The 20,876-nt window shown below is 36.1% G+C and overlaps 1 long non-coding RNA gene across 1 annotated transcript; it reads left to right on the top strand.

Annotated features, from left to right (window-relative positions):
* Positions 1-1,010: 1,010 nt before the first annotated feature.
* On the top strand, positions 1,011-20,646 carry LOC115433304 (uncharacterized). Its single transcript, XR_003937338.1, has 3 exons — positions 1,011-1,119; positions 19,140-19,148; positions 20,633-20,646. It is a non-coding gene; the product is annotated as an uncharacterized LOC115433304 (long non-coding RNA).
* The last annotated feature ends 230 nt before the right edge of the window (positions 20,647-20,876 follow it).

Raw genomic sequence — 20,876 nt, 5'->3', positions numbered from 1 at the left:
CTGTAGCCACATTTAATGTCACATCCAAAGATGCATTAAGTAATGTTCTGAGATGCCAAGAATGCTTCTGTTTACCAGGCAACGGCTCAATATAAGCCAGGATAATGTCCAAATTTATGACAAACAGACCTCTGACAGGCTGAATGTGATTATAGACATTACAACTTTGTAAAGTGTACAAGACTATAGATGCATAGGCTCATAAATAATGTCTTAGAATCCATCCCTCTTTTCACCACAAAGACAGAATGAACCACATTTTATGTAATGCTTAAGCCTCACAGATTTACAAAGTTTTTCAAAAATAGTTAATAGTTGAAAAAAGTAAGAATGACAGAACAGCTGTAAGATTCTGTAACATGTCAGAGCTCATCTCTTATCCATGGAGTATACAAACTCAGCTTTCTCACAACTCTGTACCTCAGTGTACAACCATAGCGCAGAAGGTCAGATGTCAGATACCTGGAGGTGCAGAAAGATCCTATCCAGTCTCGAGAGGTTTCCAGGATTGTTTGGTTTCCCTTATTTCGGGCCAAACTGTCAACCCAAGTGCCAGGCTCCACATGATGTAGACCTGGCAGACCTGAATGCTGTCACTGCTAACATTCAGTGGCGGCTAGTGTAAATGATTTAGAGAGTGATTTGTGTGGGTATGTGGAAGTGTGCATAGTCTCCCTACATCCAGATTTTCTCAATTTCCATTTCTGTTTTGACATCTCTGTCTTTCATGATACAGTATATCTCACATTCTTGCTTTCATACATGCACATAGCACATGCACAGCTACATTCCTTAAAGTATTCCTTGCTCTAGAGCAGAGGTGTCAAACTCATTTTAGTCCAGGGGCCACATTCACACCAATATGATCTCAAATGGGTCAGACTAGTACAATAATAACAGCGGAAAAAAAAGAAAAGCTGCATTGTAAAAATGTTTACATCTACAAAGTATCCTTAAAAAATGTGAATATGAATTCCATCTGAATATTAAGTATAAACAATCACAAAAAAGTGCAATTTTAACAATATTATGCCTGAGTTTACCATGTACACTACATCACATTTTACAGATCACTGGATCTACAAATACACCAAACATTTAGTAACAGGCACAATATTGGTGAAGTTACAGTTCCATTTCATTAAGATATTTCAGGTTATTCACATATGTTCAGCTAATTCTCTTTTTCGTGAAAGGATAGTTTGTAAATGTAAACATTTTCATGTAATTTTCGTGTAATTTTACTACTAATTTTACTAAAACAAGACAAAAATTCATAGTTGTTATTATTTACAGGGTGGGGAAGTAAAATTTACAATATTTTTGAGGCAGGGATTGAAAGACAGTGTATGACCAATTAGTTTATTGAAAGTCATGAGAATTTATTTGCCACAAGAAAATTTACATAATAGACAATGTTTTTATTCTATGTGTCCTCCTCCTTTCTCAATAACTGCCTTCACCTGCTTCCTGAAACTTGCGCAAGTGTTCCTCAAATATTCGGGTGACAACTTCTCCCATTCTTCTTTAATAGTATCTTCCAGACTTTCTCATAATAGTTTTGCTCATAGTCATTCTCTTCTTTACATTATAAACAGTCTTTATGGACACTCCAACTATTTTTGAAATCTCCTTTGGTGTGACGAGTGCGTTCAGCAAATCACACACTCTTTGGCGTTTGCGTTCCTGATTACTCATATGGGCAAAAGTTTCTGAAAAGGTATGGATAATAGTGTTAGGTATGATTATGACATCAATATATGTTTGGTTTCAAAACAATTGACATAGTACCTGCTGAGAAAAAAAGAACTAAATGTTCATTGTAAATTTTGCTTCCCCACCCTGTATATGTTATTATGATAGTATTTTACAGGTTTGACCTAGTCTGGCCAGCCATTTCTCATTGTATTCAATACAGAGAAACCAGTCTGGAACTGGTTCATTCACTGTGAATTATGCCTGTTTTATATCGGAATATCACAAGTCTTGGGGGAGGTGTTTCGCAATGTGTCACAGGCACCAACTTCTTTTTGTTGTGAGTCAAAGTCAGTCCCAAGTCCACAAATCTCTTTACAATTGTTGTCGGTTGCTTGATTAAAAAATAAGGATGGAATTACATATTACACCCTGTATTCTTAAGTTTCTCTGACAAAAGCGTCATGTCCGTCTTATCTGTGATTGGTTTACTAGGTGCCTGTTAGTCCCGCCTTCATATTTGGATTCAAGCCCTGCAATTCCAGACGGATTTCTTACTGAGACAGACGGATGGCTGGCCAGGCTAGGTTTGACCTACTTGAGATCATATTGGCCTGAATGTGGAACCTGAACTAAAATGATTTTGACACCATTGACTGTTAGTATGTTCAGTGTAATTATTGCATTTCACAGATTCATCAATGGATGAATGGATGGCCGGATTGGACCCTTCAGTGGGCCGGTTTTGGCTCACGGGCCATATGTTTGCTACCCCTGCTCTAGAGACATACTGCAAAGAGATCTGTCCAGCTATTATATACTACGCTGCAAAATGTACTGTCATCCACATGCATACTGCATCCCAAACAGCGGATGTAAATAAATCTATTCATTTGTGGTCCAAAATTTGCAAGATACACCTGCATCGTTTTACTCAGGTCGACCCAGTTCTAAGAAAACACAAAATTCCACACTCTAAAACATCTGATGAGCACTTTGATAAATAAACCGTTTTCGTGGGATGTTATTAAAAAGGAGTTTATCCCAGCTTGATGTCAGAATAATGGAAATTCCATTGTGATATTTACTTTAATAATGGTATTTTTCCATGTGCGCTGGGCCATATCTGTTGGACTTTGCGCAATCCGTCACAGGGCAAAATAGGTCCATCCCTCTTGGGCTTTCCCCCCTGAAAAGCATGGAGAGAAAGATAGATGGTTCCATCCATTTTAAGCCATTAAGAGGGTGAGCAAACATCCCCTCGAAACCCTTTAAAATGACAAGACCATCTCTCCCCTGCTAAAAAAAAAAAGTAAAAAAAAAAAAATCAAATAGTCTCACCGGTTCTTTTTTACTCTGTGTGTCTTTCTCCCTGTGCTGGTTCCTCTAACCAAATTTCACTTGGAACATTATGGAAAGGATAATACGTTAAGTAAAAGCCAGTTGTTGACCTTTGCTCTCTGGCTGCTGTTGAAGTGATTGCATAGATAGAAATGTACTGCATGGAGATCTGTCTGCAGATATAGGATGCTGCAGAAAAAATAAACAAAAATGAACGTAGAACAAGAATAATCAACTTTTCACCTGCTTTGTAGAACAAAAATTTGGAAATTTTGCTGCACATAAGCACTCGTATTGAGTTTATTTAGACACTCGCGATGGGGAGCAGCAGGACTGTGGAAGACATTCAAGCTCATCTGGAAGAGAATTTCTCTAAGGGGGTAAATTTATAGAGAGCTTTTAAAGATTTAGGTGTGCAGGGGAGTGCAGCCACCCAAACAACCCCTTCCTAAGCCCCTCTCCTGTGGATAAGAGTTCATCAAACTTACCTGTCAAACCTAAAATTAGAATAAGGGAAAAACAAACAGTATTTGATGAGTCACAAAACTGGAGCATGCATTCTCAGCAGAACACCTCTGTTTATTTCCTCCGTCGTCTGTCTAGGATTGAATGCGTTTGCGACCTTCACGTGAGGTGTAAGTAAATCAGGTTTGGCATAAACGGCCGCTTTTTTCTCCTAATAGCAGTTTTACAGTTTAGACCTGAGCGCTTAGCCCACCTGCTTTTTCTCCCACTTACAGATTTTACACTTTCTCGATTTTCCCCCTCTCTCATTCTTGTATTCCCTTCAAACCATTCCCATGTTTTCAGAGTGAATAAAGGATCCAGAAAAGCTTCTAGTCGATGAAAAATTGTCGCGTCGTTGGAACATTACCCTCGACAACGGTAATGTTTGACATATTTGGCTTTAAAGCATTACATGTTATATAGTAGAGAAATTAAATTACAGTGACAGTTTGCATTGTTTCTCTTTTAGACACTAAGGATTGAAGATTTATCCCTCTATTGCGTTAGGTAAAGTCACAGGAAGCTGCAAATTGTTAGTCAGGAAATACAATAATACTCTGTTTTTTTCCACATAGTGAAAGATAATATAGATTAGACTCTGTGAACTCGTACTGTCTGTTTTTTTATTCATTTTCTTGTTCTCAGAAATAGGTCAACAGACTAAAATGTACCAAAAAAAAATCATATTTACACACCTAGTAGTGACACACAACCATGTTTTAGCCCCTACTTCTCACTATTTCTCACCATGGGAACAACAAGCCAAATCTAAACCCTTGTCTTAACCTTAACTTTAAGGTCAAGAGTTAATCCTATTAACTCTATTGTCTCTGAAGAAGTGAGGACCGATTACACATTCTCACTTGGAGAAGGTCTGAAGTCCAAATTGGTCATCACAAAGAAGTCCAAATACACACACACATGCACACACACACACACATACACATATACCCAGTGGATTGCAGATCAGGAGATACATGTCCTTATATGGTTGAGGTTGTATTCCACTCATTTTTTTCTGTACTGCTGGATGCGCAGACTCTAAGCATGATTGCAAAGTTTAGGAAAAAAATAACTGTACACTGAGTTTAATCAAAGCTGAGGAAGAACTGACCAGTGTTTGTAGTGTTAGGCTAAATGCCAGTATTACTAGTGTGATTATTTTAGTAGAAATACTCACTGTTATCACTTACCAAAATTAACTTATCTTGATTTTTATGATGTCTGCTTGTTGAGGGTTTCTAGTACAGGTTTAGGTTATTTTTTGTCAAACCATACATTTAAAATTTTTGGTAGTAGCTAAGTGTTTTATTTTCTGTAAGCTCAGACTCCATCCTCTGAAACCCAGGATGTTGACAGGATGTTCACTGAATCAACGCTGCAGATTATACTAATAAAAACTAGCCATAAGACCTGAGTGATCCCCACATTCTTGCGCAAATCCTGATCATACCAAAGGGGAAAAAAGAAAACGACTTCTACTTCAATCTGGGAAAACGCAGCTTATAACACTACTATCATGGAGGATTCAGAGCCTTTCATTGTGGTTTGCAGTGAAAGCAGTTCATCTTATCCCTGCAATTGCCAGTGTTGCTGAGACATCTGTCTTTCACAGTTAAGTCATATATTCAGCTCTCTGTTTATTGTGCCCTACAGTCTCATCTACAGTTTCAGAGAGCACACTCAGGCTAAGTAGACAAGGGTCGCGCACAGTATCCCACTGCGAAAGCTTAAGAAACAGTTAAATACCTCTGACTGTTTGAGGCTTAGGCTGCCAGCGCTGAGCCACTCAAAGTTTTTTTTTTTTATATATATCCTCACTTATAGCCAGAATTTGCAAAGTAAACTTCTTTGTCCTCCTTTCAAAATTCCTCTATGAACTCTAGTTTGTGTTGCTACCATTTTCAGAAATGGGTCAAATGGTCAAAAGGTTAAATATACAGAGATCAAAAATAAAAACAACAAAACATAAAATAAGAAACTAAAGTACCAATGATGGCTTGTGCTGTAATGACTCTTCAACTGACAGCTCAGAGGTTTTATCTAGCCTCCAGAAGAAAGCAGAAACTGGCTGGAAACTGAAAATTTCATCATCTTAAAAACTTGAGAGTTAATGAAGTTATGTTTCATAATGGATCAAGGAATGTATGTCACTTGCAGAGAATCTTTGCTTATTGTCTGATATTTTTTTTAATAGGCTGAGTTTGTGGACAAAGAGAAGCCATATGTGATGCAAACAGTGTTTTTTTTTTGGCATTTAATCCACAGTAAGGTTGGAATAACATGTAAAATAGGTTTGTTATCAAGTACAAGTAAAGAAATTCACATAAAATAAATGCACACTTAGCCACTTAGACCTTTCTGTGTGTAGTTTGCATGTTCTCCTTGTTTTTGCGTGGGTTCTGTACGGGTACTCTGGCTTCCTCCCACCATCCAAAGACATGCACGTAATAGGTTAATTGGTTAATCTAAATTGCCTCTAGTTGTGACTGTGAGAGGGATTGGTTGTTCATCTCTATGCTTTAGCTCAGTGGCAGCTGATTCATCACCATCTTACATGCATGCACACCCACACAACATGCCACAAGCATACTCCACATATTTTACCATTATTCTGATTTATTAGTCTGTTCTATGTGACTGTATATAATGTTTTGCCTTCCGTTTTTTTCAAAATGCATCTAAAACACTGGTGAATTAATAATTGGAGCTGCCAACAGAAATGCTTTAGTCTGGTCTCTGTTGTATTTTTTAACATGTCAAAGTGCCAAGTGTATTTTTTATTTTTTTTTCTGGACAATATCTCTATTGAGTTTTTCATATAACAAAAACAACAACAACAACAACAACAACAACAAACGCACAAAAAAGAATAAATACAAATAAAGCAAGAGGCTGGAGAGACATGAATGGAAGGTTATGCCATGTATAACAAAAATAAAATACAGTTTCTGTTCCTTCACCTATACAACATGTTATTATGAACAGCCAAATTTACATAGACACAAACCAGCAAAGACAAGCGCATAAACAAACAAACAATGCTGTTTTAGACAAAAACATCCATAATAACCAAAACAACTGTGAATGGGGTCATATCATACATAAACAAAAGAATCATATATGATACATAGAAATAAGAGTGGACAGCATCCAATTTTTACATTCTACTACCAAGTGTATTTTAATAACTTTCTACTTTAGTATTTGTAAATTTTGTATTGCCAAACTTGTATTGTACCCATCTGAATTTCAGTGTTTTGAACTTATGCTTTAAAAATTGTAAGTTTATAACCTTGTGCTACCTTTTAGGGTGAAATCTGTCCAGGGGCTGCAGATGAAAAATAGTCATTACGCTAACTCTATTGCATTTACAGCAGTATGAATTAATGTAGAATGTCCCTGTTAAATAAACCAATAAATAAAAAAAATAAGAGCCCAATAAATGTTAAGACAGATTTTCAGAATATCAGTAAAGTTTAATATGAAAGCTTAGTATAAAATAAGAATAACATTAATAGCAAAATGCTGTAAGTGTTATAATTACAGTGCCATTGCAGTTCTCACTATAAGCCTGTTTTAAGTGAAGATGAACACAGAACAAACCTGACAGAAAACCCCAGGTGTGCGAAGTTTGTTGTGGAATGTGATGTAAAAGTAAAAAACGGTACATATGGGGGCAGTATTTCTTCTTTCCAGTCATGCTGCATTCTGAACTTTAAGGTGCATGGTCTTTTTTTTCTGACATTCTGCACATTTTTACATAAATTAGCTCCAAAGGGCATCAGGTTACCAGCTTAGTTTGTTTTCCTTTTTCTTATAGTCAATCATTCTTGAAGTCTCTCTCACCTCTCTTAACTACTTTGTATTTTGACCTTTGACCTCTGTGTCCATAACATGCTGATCGTGTTCCCTGGAGGTTAGGAAAAGCCCAGACTGAAATATTATACAGAAATTAAAAGTCCAGCGGAACGGGAGCTTACAGACACAAACATATGGAGCATTTAATGGTGTGAACCTTTAAATTTTTGCATGTGATTATTGATTCACATCTAGGATTTGCTTCTTCATTCTTCTTCATCTGTAGTAGTTCACTCTATTTAATCTGAGAGATGGGCTCATTGCAGCAAACTGAGAACCCCACAGAGGCATCGTCCTCCCTTACACGGAGCTAACATACAAATGAGTAAATCAATAGATGAATAAATTGCCCTCTTCACCACAAGAGGACCCCAAGGATAAATAGGAGACAAGGGTGGAAAAGGGCAAGTGTGGGAGAGGCACCAGCTTTTTTTTTTTAGGCTAGGGGTTTCTTTTTTAATTTAAATCACCGAAGACAGACAGAGAGTAGAAAAAAAGGGGGTGTATGGGAGTGAAAAGAAGTGGCACCTTAGACAAAAAGATATCTGTAGTTCATGTCTTATTCATGCACTCTGTGTGCCAGTCCCATGGGATGAATTAGATGGATGGGAGGCAGTGCGCTCTGCCTTTGGATGTCTCCAACACCATGAAGTCACATGTGACCCCACTAGTCGGCAGCTTCTCTGTTTGTCTCCCCCCTGTTAACCCCTAACAGAAACCCAGAGACAGACAGACTGCACATTAGTAAACAGAATTACCTCCCTATAAACATGTCTATCTGGCGTATGTGGTCGGCCACAGATTCGTCATCATCTCTTTGTTCGGCATCTGCCTCTCTAGATCCATGCAAACGTATAGAGTGAATTATTTGTATGGTTGGAGAAGCCTTTGTTCAGTGCCCAAAATTTCAAATCCCTTTGGTGTATTTCATTGAAAATTCAAACAATCCTAACATCAAAAATGAATCGTGTTTGTTTAGACAAACAAAAACACAGCCTCCATTGGCTACGGCTTGCAGCACATGCCTGGGATTCAGCCCAGTGATTGTATTGGCTGTAGAGTGTGACAATCCAAACCATACCATGCAGGGTGAGGCAGGGGAAGGCGGCAGGCTGGAATGACATTAGCAGATGGATATAATTCACTGTGGAGGAGCTCTCTTGGTCGACACCGAACACACAGAGCTTTAAACGTGGAGCTCTTGGTCTACGTCCAGCAGCACTAGACTTCTGTTTTCATCCCAGCAAGAATTTAACAGGACTTCAAGCTGTGGTGTTGACTCAGTACGATTGCCTTGGTTTAGTGTAGTAATCACTCATTACGGTAGGGCTCTGTGAGCGTATACTCCACTCAACTGTTGAATTAACCCATAAAGACCTAGTACTACTTTTGTAGCAGTTCCCAAATGATTTTTTTCTCTATTTTCAACCTTTCTTAAGTGATTTATTACCATTCATTGTAAAATTATGCTTTGTATTTTGCATTTCTGAGTGAAAATCACTCATTTCCCGCTATCTAATATACTGATCGTATAGATGTTCATAAAAGCTCAGATTAAAGTTGGGGATTATTATATCAGAAACAGAGAAAACTGAAGAAAAAGTGACTTTTTCAATAAAATATATCATTAACTGAACATAATAACAGGTGTCTCCATCTACTGTCATTTATCAAACTCCATGGGTTTTACTGGAGAATCAGTGTTGTAGAAGATAACAGTGTTTCCACGGTAACTACGGAGCCTCTGAACGTCCAAATGAGACATATCTGATGACTATGAGAAGATGACAAACTGTATTTTACACCAATTATTTACATATATTGATAGGATTAGTGGATCAGAAGTTACTAAACATTTTAGATCAGTAGATGATTTTGGATGTTTGGGTCTTTATGGGTTAATTGGGAATATTTAGTGTTGCTGTGCAGCTCTGTGGTTGTTTGTGATGCTGGGAAGAGCAGAAAGTTAAAAACATCAAAAGTTTCTTTGATATATGTCATCTTGGCCACAGAAAGAAGCAATGACATGATGCAACCAAAACAATTACTGCAATAATTAAATAACAATCTGCAGTGCACATAAATGAAGGGTTGGTAAATCATCCCAAAAACATGTTTGCTTTGTTTACTGACTCAGACCCATCATAAAGAAGCATTCAGTGGGTTATTTGGCATCTGTTTGTTGGTGCTTCCATCTATCTCTCCTTCTTTTCCCATATGTCATTTATCACTGACGGTACAGTAGGAAGAAAGAGCAAGATGCTGTGACTACAGGAGCACACACATGCTCACTAACTGTATAAACATATGGAAATATGGAATAAATTACAATGCTTGAAGTAATTTAAAAAAAAAAACCTAATAAATGCTTTTTTTAAATGCAGATGTGTAATGTAATTTACACAACAAGAAGTAAATTAAAAAAAATAAAGCTACATAAAATGATGAGAACAGCTGAAATGGGACCTGTGCTGAAATACAGATGTCTCATTTTGGTGTCTTTACTCACAGATAAAGCCTCACTGGGGGTCATCAGATACACATCCATCAAACAAAAATGCACTGAAAACACGTGAGATGATCATCTGAAATATACTTCTATGCGGTTCTGTAAAAAACAAACCCCCGTGTTGCAAATGAGAGGAATCAGATTGGGTCTTTACTTTGGACGTTTAACTCACCAGGGGACAATTTTATTCGCATCCAGTGAGAAAGATGGAGATAAGTGTAGCCTGTGCACTTACAGTTCACCTTTACTGAAGCTTAAACAACGTAACAATAAAAACAATCTGTGCAAAGAAAAGGTTGGACAGAGAATAGAGTCGGACAAAAAGAAGGATGGATAGAAAGAGAAAGGCAATAAAAGTGTTCAGGAGGGATCTTTATTTAGTTTAGGACTCAGACTCTAAAGTGAAAGCAGATGGGACTACAGTCTGGAATAGTTTCCACTTGAAGTCTTGGACTCATGTTTGCTCTGCTTGCTGCTTCTGAGCCCATTCCAGTTTTCTTTAACCTGCGTTTTGGGTCTCCAACAACAGGTTTTGACAGGAGCATACATACAAATCCTGCCTGTGCTTACATGAATGTAGATTAGCATACCTGCGCACAGACATCTGACCAATACAAAGACTTGTAGTGAGTACTTTCCTCTTGACCAAGCCTCAGCTGAGGTCATCTGGGTGGTATGGGAAAGACCCTCCACAGTCACAGGGTGAGTGAGATACAAACTCAAAAATCAAAAACAATAAAACTTTCCTCTGGCTAAACAATGCTGATTGAGGTTCTCGAGGGGTCAGTTGATAGTTTCGCTGAGCCGATGCACAATATGTTGCAGTAACAGCTTACAATGCTGAGGTGCTTTATTTTGGTTCCATTTACATGACAAGAATGATGTTTGCATCATGCACATCTGCAATGAGACTCCAAGAAGCAAAGTTACGTCAATAACTAACCGTAGTATTTATCTTTGTGTACATGCACAATGTAGTTTGGCGTATCAAGTTGCACAAAGTGTCTAAACCAGTCATCTGTTGTTGAACCACAAGGAACACAAAAGTGAATGAAGGCAGTGTTGAGGAACAACTACAGCTACATGGAACTGAATAGAAGACATGGACGGGGCTAACATGATGTGAAGTGTCAGAGTAAAAGTTTATATCACGATAAATAATATTACAATGAGCATATTAGTCTTATAATTTTGCCTACAAAATGCAAAATTAGTTTTCGCTTTTTTTTCATTATCATTATTTTAACTGATCTACCTTTAGATTACTGAAATATCATCATAATTTATCGTGTTCTGACTGCAATTAATATAAATACTTATGAAATAAATATTAGCTCATTTTAAACTACAAGTAACCATCTGGTTTCTTCAGCAAATTCAGTAAGAACAAGAAAAGCACTCAGAGAGCACAGACCTCCGCCAAGACAGATCTGCCGCCCCCCCCAATCACCACCAAAATTTTAGCATTTCTTCCTTGTGCCAGTATCAACATTTCCTGAAAATTTCATGAAAATCCGTCCATAACTTTTTGAGTTATCTTGCTAACAAACAAACATGCACACAAACATGCAAACACATAAAGCAAAGTGATCACAATACCTCCTGGCGGGGGTAAAAATATGTCTTTGCTTTCAAAAAAAATATTGATTTGGCATTTATCATGGTGATTATTTTTTATTTATTTTGTAATTTCATTTGATTTTTATTTTTTCACTTTATTTTTTTTAAATTTGTATTAATTTATTTTTATGTGTTTTTAAAATTTATTTATTTATTTTACTTTATTTTCATTTATTTATGTATTTATTTATTTGTTTAATTTTTTAAATGGTAATTATTGACAGCACCTGACATGAACATTTTTATCATGATAATATTTGAAATTAATACATGGGAAGCCCAACAAGCTGTGCATTTGATGTGTCCCTATATTTTTGTACATATAGTATAACAGTTGATCACACTAACACAAGTGTCCATGATTAATGGTTTTTATTGCCTTTATGCTGGAAAATCAAGAATATTTTCCTTCTAAAGTCAGAAAAGAGCTTTAAAATTAATGAACGCTGTCTGTTTTATTGCAATGTTCAGAAAACTAATCAAAAAGTAATAATTTTATGACATTTTAATAGGGTAATCTGTAACCTATGACATTTGAAATGTGCCATGGGAATTTGTGATATGTCTGCAGTCTGCATCCTCCACTTGCTCCACAGAAAAAACATGTTCCCATCATTCAACAGGCCTGAGAGTGTGCGGTTGACTCTGAGCACGCTGTACATTTTAAACTGACTGTTAAAAGATGCATATCCGTATTTATAGCCGTCCGTAAATAAAGGTGCAATCAGTGTCTGTTGGGTTCTCTAAACATGCACAGGCTGGATTATGAGTGATCACCCAGCTCTTCACATTGACTATATGTGTATTGTATAGCTCATGCACACACAGCACAGGGGAAAGATTAAGCTGTTTTCAACATCTCCAGCTGCACTCTGGAGAGTCACTGTTTTGGTCACCTTCTCCATCATTAGAGTCGTGCTTGTAAGTTTTATTTTTAGCCAATGATTAATGGCACAAGCTATTCTTTTGTGAACAGTCTCCCCAAAGCCCATTATTCAGTGGAAAAGAAGAACACAAAATTCTGCAGGGTGTCTGTGCTCATACTGAACAAATCTGTTCACACGTTTTTGGATTTAGTTCATGCTCCAGACTCATGGTATGCATTATTTTACAGGCCAAATAGAGGCTTTTACTCTGAGGATTACACTGCCATGTACTCTCATATCTTCTTTCCACAAAGTGAAACACAATTAATGAGCAGATGATGTAAAATATTTGTCTGTTTTCTGCACCTATGGATTTTTACAGTATGTCTCACTGCATGGGTTACATGTGGAGACATAACTTAGGTATCTAAACAAACTGAAACTCATTGTTACATATTTGGATCTTCATTATATTTATTTTTGGATAAAACGGCAGTATATAATGAATATAGTGCAGCTCACTTGGGAAACACCCCCTATCCAGGAAATCAGTAATTATAGTACATTAAATCCCCTGCAAACGATTCACATCACTATGAGGAATAACACTTGCACGTGCTTTAGCTGATGTCTTGTATCATATAAACAGATTCAACAGCTCATATGCATTTACACTTCCTAATCTGACCTATAGTTGTTTGTTTGCACCTTCTAAACAAGGCTGTCATAGACTGGGGCTGTGTCTGAAAAGTCCTTAGGCTTAGGAACCTCCAAACTGAGTGAAATGACCTGGAAGTGTCAACCATGATAAGAGCTGTCTGAATTCTCTAAATGTAAAAGAAAGGAGATTCAAGGACCTTCCTTTAGTACCTCCATCTTCTATATTATAAAAGCCAAGTGGCCTCTATGTGCATGCGTGTGTGTGTCTGATTTATAACTGAAAAACTGGAGAGAGCTAGCCTTTGCCTTTTGGAGTACTTATGTATTTTGGCTCAAGGATCAGAGAGGCAAAAACTGCTTATTGATACGGCCAATATTATTTTAGTTATTAGTGATTTTTGGCACAACAACGTGATACACTAAACCCTATTCATATACAAGGGGAACAGAATGCTGACAGCTGATTGGCTGAAATCATTCGCATGCTAACTTAGAGTGGAGAGGGGGTTTTATGTCAGAAAATTTACAAACAACTCTTCTTAACTCTCACATTTCAGCAACAATTTATACATCAAAATGTTGGAAAAAGTCTTTCCTTTCAAAGACTATTCTTATTTTATCTTAAAACGTTTTGTTTTAGACGTACATGCCTCTAAGTGCACAGAGTGCTGGTTTTTTTCATTCCCTCCAATGTTTTTTCTCTCACTAACATGTTTGACTAACACCATGTTCCCACAACCACTGCTTATTCACTTCTGACTTTTTTTCTCCACATTTTTTTTTACATCGATACATTCAGAGGACTCTCCACAAGTCTCACCTTCATGAATTTTTGAGATAGGATGTCCAGTTATGGATTGACAGCAATTTGCTTGAGAGGTGGTTTTTCAGTGAGTTCAACACAGACGCCACGTTTCCTCTCCTACAACAAATCTTATACTCTCACATTTCTTGGATTTAAGCAACAAATTATATATCAAATTGTTGGAAAAAGTCATTTCTTTCAAAGATTATTCACATTGTAATCTTACAACATTATGTTTTCTATTTACAGGCCTCTAAGTGCACACATCAAGTAATGTCAATGTCATGAAGTCATACAGTAATGATGTAAAGCCCTTTCAAACAAATATATAAGGTAACTATGAATAACCAACTATCATCGCTGCCATCTACCAAACTCAGCAAGTTCACTTTTATTCAAGTTATGATCGACTTCTACAAAAAGTCAGCTCCCCATTTTATCAACTCTACTGCTTCTAGAACCTGTGGGTTCCCACAGGTCAATGCGCTAGTTAGTATAGGATACAGTGGACCATCTTTTACCAGAGGAGAGGACAGAGTGGCATCCCACAGCTCACTGCAACAGCAACCTGTTCATAAAGATAAATGATCAACATGACAGAATGCACATTTTCATCTTATGACACAAGTTATGACCACATATAGGCTTGCAGATTTATAGCCATAGTTTATAGCTTTATGCTTACTTTACATTGATTTACTATTTTGATTCAATCATGCTAATCCACGATTCATATTGAAGGGGTCATATTTTGTTAAATCCACTTTTATTAGTCTTTGGTACATTTATTTGTGTATTTGGACCCTAATAGTTCAAAAAGTTTGAATTTGAACCCTCTAGGTGCTGCAAAGGTATCTTTATATTAATTTTAGCAAAAATCAAGTAGATTTCTATAACCTGTTTTAATTCCATCTTAATTTGTTACATCTATAACTAGCTACGTCATGACATTTGCACGTATAAGGTCAAGACTTCCGACAAACATTTCTCAGAGTACGCCATAATTGTTTGTCAGCAGCAGTGGTTGTAGTCCATACAGAAAATATGTCCAAACTTCAAGCCAGTTACCTAAAATGTTCAAGTGTTGGTTGTATTAACAAATACAAGTGGCTGAATGGGACAGAGCAGTATGATCAACAACCTGGAGGGGGTGGGGCATGAAGTGGCTCATTTGCATTTAAAGGGCCAGTGCTCAAAACGACCTTTCTGGTGTCATTACTCAGAAATAGGGTTGAAGATGTACCTGTGGAGTTGAATTAATGAAGAATTCAGACCCAAGTATAGCATTTACAGTTTATGTAGACCATAGGGAAATGTTTTAAAATGCATAATTCCATTTAAAAAAAGTAAAATATCACTCCTTTAACAAATTCAAGTGAACAGATGAATGCATTTCTGTATTTCTATTCCAGTTCCAACCTTGACAATGATGTCAAATTTGTAACCATGTTGTCTATGCTTATGTGTTCTGCATTAAATAGATTTGTTTCAGTCCAGCTTCAGAATATTGCAGTTCAACCACAGCTGACCTATGTAACATGAGTGCAGCTGGATTCCTTCAACAGTGCTTCATGTTTTCCATCTTTCCTTAACTCCATTGCATTTTCAACCAAGGTCAAGGAAAAATATTTAGGAGGAAAAGTAGGTAGGAGTGTTTTTTTTCTGTAGAGCATCCTATAGAATGTTGGTTTTCTGAAGTACATGTCTATTTAATAAATTATCTTATTTCAAGTTATGAGTCAGAAGCTTCCTTTCATCTCAACTCAGTGGAATCGTGATTTAAGGTATCTGTGACTGAGAGACTAGATTAGACGTTATAGCTGCATATTAGAAAATGTCAGATGAAATGCAAGATAGGAAAGAGTAATATGTGCCTCAGAGCACCATGTTTATTTCATCTGTTGAATCAGCCCTGAGTGAGTGAAATGTTTATCTTATGTATAAGCAACACACAGTACATGTAGAATGAAGCCTCTTCACTTTAGGGACTAGGATGAATAGGCTGTAATACAGTGTTTTGGATCATCTGTTGGCAGACTGATATTAATATAAAATAACTGCAAATTTAAAAAGTGTTTATGTGTGGGATTATTTATTTAGTTAAGCTTATTTTTTTCAGTAATATGCCTGTGGTCTAAAAGGATGATGTATTTCTTTGTCTTTGAGAACCGCTAGTTACTAAGCACTGTTCGTGCATTCACTTTGAGTCTTATTGTACTGATAAGAATACATCTTGCAGTTTCTAGTCAGTGGTAGGGATTCTATTTAGTAAGATTTCAGAAATATGCAGTCACGGTTTTAATGTTCCCTTGAACATTAAAAATGTCATCATAACATCAGAATTTCAGTACAAACTGTGGTCAAGGAACATATGATAAAAGTTATGTGGAATTTAGGTGGAACACCTAAATCATATGTGTGTGTGTATATATATATATATATATATATATATATATATATATATATATATATATATATATATATATATATATATATATATATATATAAACCCAAATATCTGAACTTAAACCTAAAGCACTAACTTCATTGAAACTGCACTTTTTCAGTAGGGAGTCAAATGGTTTTAATCCTTGCATTCTGTTCCTATCTTCAGCGTTTGGTTCAGGTCACATCTGACACCAACATAAAATATCAATGTCAGTTTTATTAAACTCAGATCTATTTAAAATGTCTGAATAGCATTTCTGACATCAGTAAATAAGTGAATAATCCTTAACATTTCAGAAATCATTGTGTATTTTTCAGGTTTTACATAACTCGTAGTGTGTGGAAAAACACACAATATCATTTACATCTCATCTAGGTCATGAGAAGTTAACAGCCATGAGGATTTTTAAATTTTATTGAAACTATCACTTAAAATCCATTTCACATTCAGTCAAATTTGACCCCAAACAGCTTCAACAAACAAAAATTTGTAGAAACACTGAAAAAATATTTCAAATCAATAAATACATATATAAAAAAAATGTTTTTGCATTATTTGGGTCATTCTTTTAAGCAAATTTAAGAATTAAAAAAAAACCCTGTAATTTATGGTATTTTCATGCTTCAAATATAAACAGTATGTAATGGTTAAGAGTGGTGACCATAAACCATAAAATCCTTGGTTGTATGTTTAGATTTAACCAAAATGAATATAGTGCAAATATACATATGCTTATCTTCAATAACCTCATCTTGAGCTTTGGTGATTAAAATACTGTGGTTGACTGATTGTAAAACACAGCTGCTGAAATAGATGTTCACTACCAGGTGTGCAAAAGATTTTAGAGTAAGCAGAAAATTATTTATGTAAAGAGCGAGTGAAAAAACTAAACTGCTTCGCTCTGACCAGCTTCTGTAATGAAATGGAATTCTCACCTCATCCATCTTATTCCAACACAATCTCTTGGGCTCAGTTTTTTATTCTCCCTCTTGCTCTCCCTTCTTCATTCATGGCTGGCTTGCCTTGACATCTTACTGTTCCTCTGTGTGACATGCCACGCTGCCAAGAATTCTGGACATCTGAGCTATGTATAGCCGCAAACCGTATCCTTTACAACCTGGATGCAGCATGCAGCAGAGGCCAAGAGAAGCCTTAGAGGGAGGCAGAATATGGTCCAACACTAACAGCGGGTGGGCTCGCCTCCTGTCAAAAACCCACACTGCTGCTTTCCTGACAGGTGAGGGGAGATTTGACCCCTTTAAATGGCATGGCGTGTATCTGTACAAACAGTGCTGAGTGTGGAGGTTTGGGGGCTGTTGTTCTTATTAGAAAAGCAAATGTGTGCCCTTAATGGAAAGTTTTCAAGAGCAAACTTTAATTCTCTGTAGTATTGATATTCCAAACTCTCAGCAGTTGGTCCAGTACCAGTACACCGTACTATCAAAACAACGGACGAGTAAACACCACGTATCTGCATACTGTATCAGGTATAAAGCTCATTATTTACACACATCTATATTATGGTATCATCAAGTTTCCTTCTTCAATCCAAAGCACTGAGTCAGTCAGAATAGCTATATGTCTTATAATCTACATGTGATGCGTCAGCTGATAGTTTACATTAAAACTCTATTAGCTTAGCTCTGTGTGGCAGAAAACAGCCACAGTAAAAACAGAAATCACCTCAGTGTTTGTGTTGTCAATAGCTGCACTAAAGATCTGTTTGGAATCAGAACAAGGTCAGAACTGTCTCAGTTTAGTTCAGGGGTGTCAAACTCATTTTAGTTCAGGGGCCATATTCAGCTAAGTTTGGTCTGAAGTGGGCCGGACCAGTAAAATAATAGCATAATAACCTATAAATAATGACAACTCCAAATTTTGTCTTGTTTTAGTGTAAAAAAAAAACAAAAAAACATTAAATTATGAAAATACTTACTTTATAAACTAGCCAAAAAAAAAAAAAAACCCAACAAAAAAACCCCTGAAAAAACTGACATTTAAATTAAAAAAACCTAAGAAAATTTAGTGCAATTTTAATAATATTATTCCTCAACTTATCATTTCTACATGTGCATTATGGATCAGATCTACAAAGACACTAAACACTGAGGAACAGGCAGAAAAATTGTTAAAATTGTGCTTAATTTTCTTTAGACATTTCAGATTATTCACATTTAGTTGTTTCAGGATAGTTTGTAAATGTAAATATTTTCATAATTTAATGTTATTTTTTGCACTAAAATAAAGAAAAAAAAAAATTAAGTTGTTAATTCTGGATTTTTTTTGGCTTAATTCAAGATTTTTTTTACTTAATTGAAGATTTTTTTTTTGGCTTAATTCAAGATTTGTTTTTACTTAGTTGAAGATTTTTTTGGGCTTAATTCAAGATTTTTTGCTAAATTTTAGATTTTTTTTGGCTTAATTGAATATTTCTTTTGGCTTAATTCAAGATTTTTTCCTTAATTCAAGCTAAATTGTTGTTGCTTAATTCAATTCAAGATTGTGGAATTTTTGCACTTGGCAAAAACATCCCAGGGGCCGAACAGGAACCCAGGCCGCATGTTTGACACCCCTGGTTTAGTTTAACAGTGACAAATTTAGCAACAGTAATAGCATCACATAATAACTAGACCTCATAATCAAACTCACCAACGTAGAAGAAACCTTGATTTTAGCATCAAACTCCATTCTTTAAATTAAGAGTTGTGTCCAGTGGTGAAAACAACAACAGTGCTTCTAGCTATTGTTACTATGACATTTTCTTTGACTCTTAAAGTTGTTTCTTAGTGGTTCTCATCCCATCTTGACACTGTCATGATACCTTAGTCAAAGTTAGTTTTCCCCATTATAGGAGACCAACAGAGTGACTCTGTACTCCCTCTAGTGGTCGCATAAATCCCCCAGGCCATCGGAATATATCTCACTATATATCTCTATCATCAAATACATTGATGTCTTTAGCATAACTTCATATTTCTATATGTTTGAAGTGAAGTCTATCTATATGGGTAATATGTTTTATTTTTGGTATGTATAATATTTTTGTGTTTTGTGCAGAATTGCTTAGAATTTATTTTGACATGTGTGAGATTTGTGAAGGTACTTTGAGGAACTGATATGGGACTTTGTGATCAATAGAAAAAGATGGGGTAAGGGTAAGGGAGTATATAAGTTGTACTTCATCCCGCTTCTTTTCGAATTTTTTTTTTTTTTTTTTTTACTTTAAAAAAATTTTCCTTGTTTTTGGGGTTTTTGACATTCAAAATAAGAAAATGAAATAAAAAAAAATAAATCAATATTCTAACACTTCTGTGATAATTTTAGGTAATTTTCCAGTGGTGGGTTGTCAGGGCCAGCCAGGCCTCTTCTTCAACAATCAGAATCACTGACCTACATTTACGCCCTATGATTTGAAGACATATCAAATAATTCCCAATAGTCTATTCTCTTTATTTCATAGTTTTTCCAATAGTGTATGTGTACATTAGAGTGTTTGTCCAATCATAATTCTCCATCATATGTTGCTGGGTAAAAAAAAAATCTGCCTTGGGGCCTTTGCAATCAACAGTACAGCCTCTGGAGCTTTAAAGAAATGGAAATGAAGTTGTTGCAGATTTCATGTTGGTCACACAGGGGTGATCTAGTAGGTGTACAATAATGTCGGTATTTTCACACCATTTGGTCAAAAAGTATTTGAGTCAGAGCAAGTTCAACAAGAAAACCACATCTGTCGTGACATATATCGGTTAGATTTAATAGCTGTTTTCCCAACACACAATGGCTGACAGGGGAGAAGAAATGGATCTAGTGGCAGACATAATGAAAATATAAGCAGTAGTTTTGGTTACAATAATGTACTTTATTAACATGTTTCTATTTTTGGCATTTTATGAAGTAAATATTGATGATTTTGCTTGAGATGATGTACATGGAGGTGTGGCTGTAATGAAAATAGACCTGCTTAGGCGTGCTCATTGGGTTTCCTGCTTTAGTAATGGCATTCATTCTTGCTATGTGAGATACCTACCTGTGATATTACATCCTTTTATATTGCATTTTTTGCATATTATTGATATTAGAAGGTGGATTAAGTCAGGTAGAACACCACTGAAGGCCTAGGTGGATAACATGCACCACCATTGAATTTTATAAGATGTGAAAGTAGAAAAACAACATATATCCCTTTAAAGACAAAGCCTTTTACTTTTGTCCTCCTTTGCACTTTGAGACAAAGGTTGCAGCCATATATTAAAATCCTCAATAAACCTTTAACCAAATATGCGTAGGTGCATCTCAGAGGAAAAGGAGTGAGTTTAAAGACTGATGTTTCTAGTACAAGCAAAAATTTTACTGTGCCAGTTGAGTAAATTTCTGTGTTCCTTCACTTTTTTCATGTCAGTATGACCTGCAAAATGGCTTAATCAAATGTAAAACATTTTCAAGGATATCTGTTTGTGTATCCACCCCCAGGTAATTTGTCATGTTTCTGTTTCACTGTTAATAATTCAGCCGATGGAGTCGACACTGAAGTCTCTTTCCACAGCATTGATTTATCGTGTAGCC

The sequence above is a fragment of the Sphaeramia orbicularis genome, chromosome 14 (assembly GCF_902148855.1).
Source record: "Sphaeramia orbicularis chromosome 14, fSphaOr1.1, whole genome shotgun sequence".
Classification (NCBI taxonomy): Eukaryota; Metazoa; Chordata; class Actinopteri; order Kurtiformes; family Apogonidae; genus Sphaeramia; species Sphaeramia orbicularis.
Note: the sequence above shows the minus strand (reverse complement) of the source record. Positions and strands in the feature narration are given on the sequence as shown.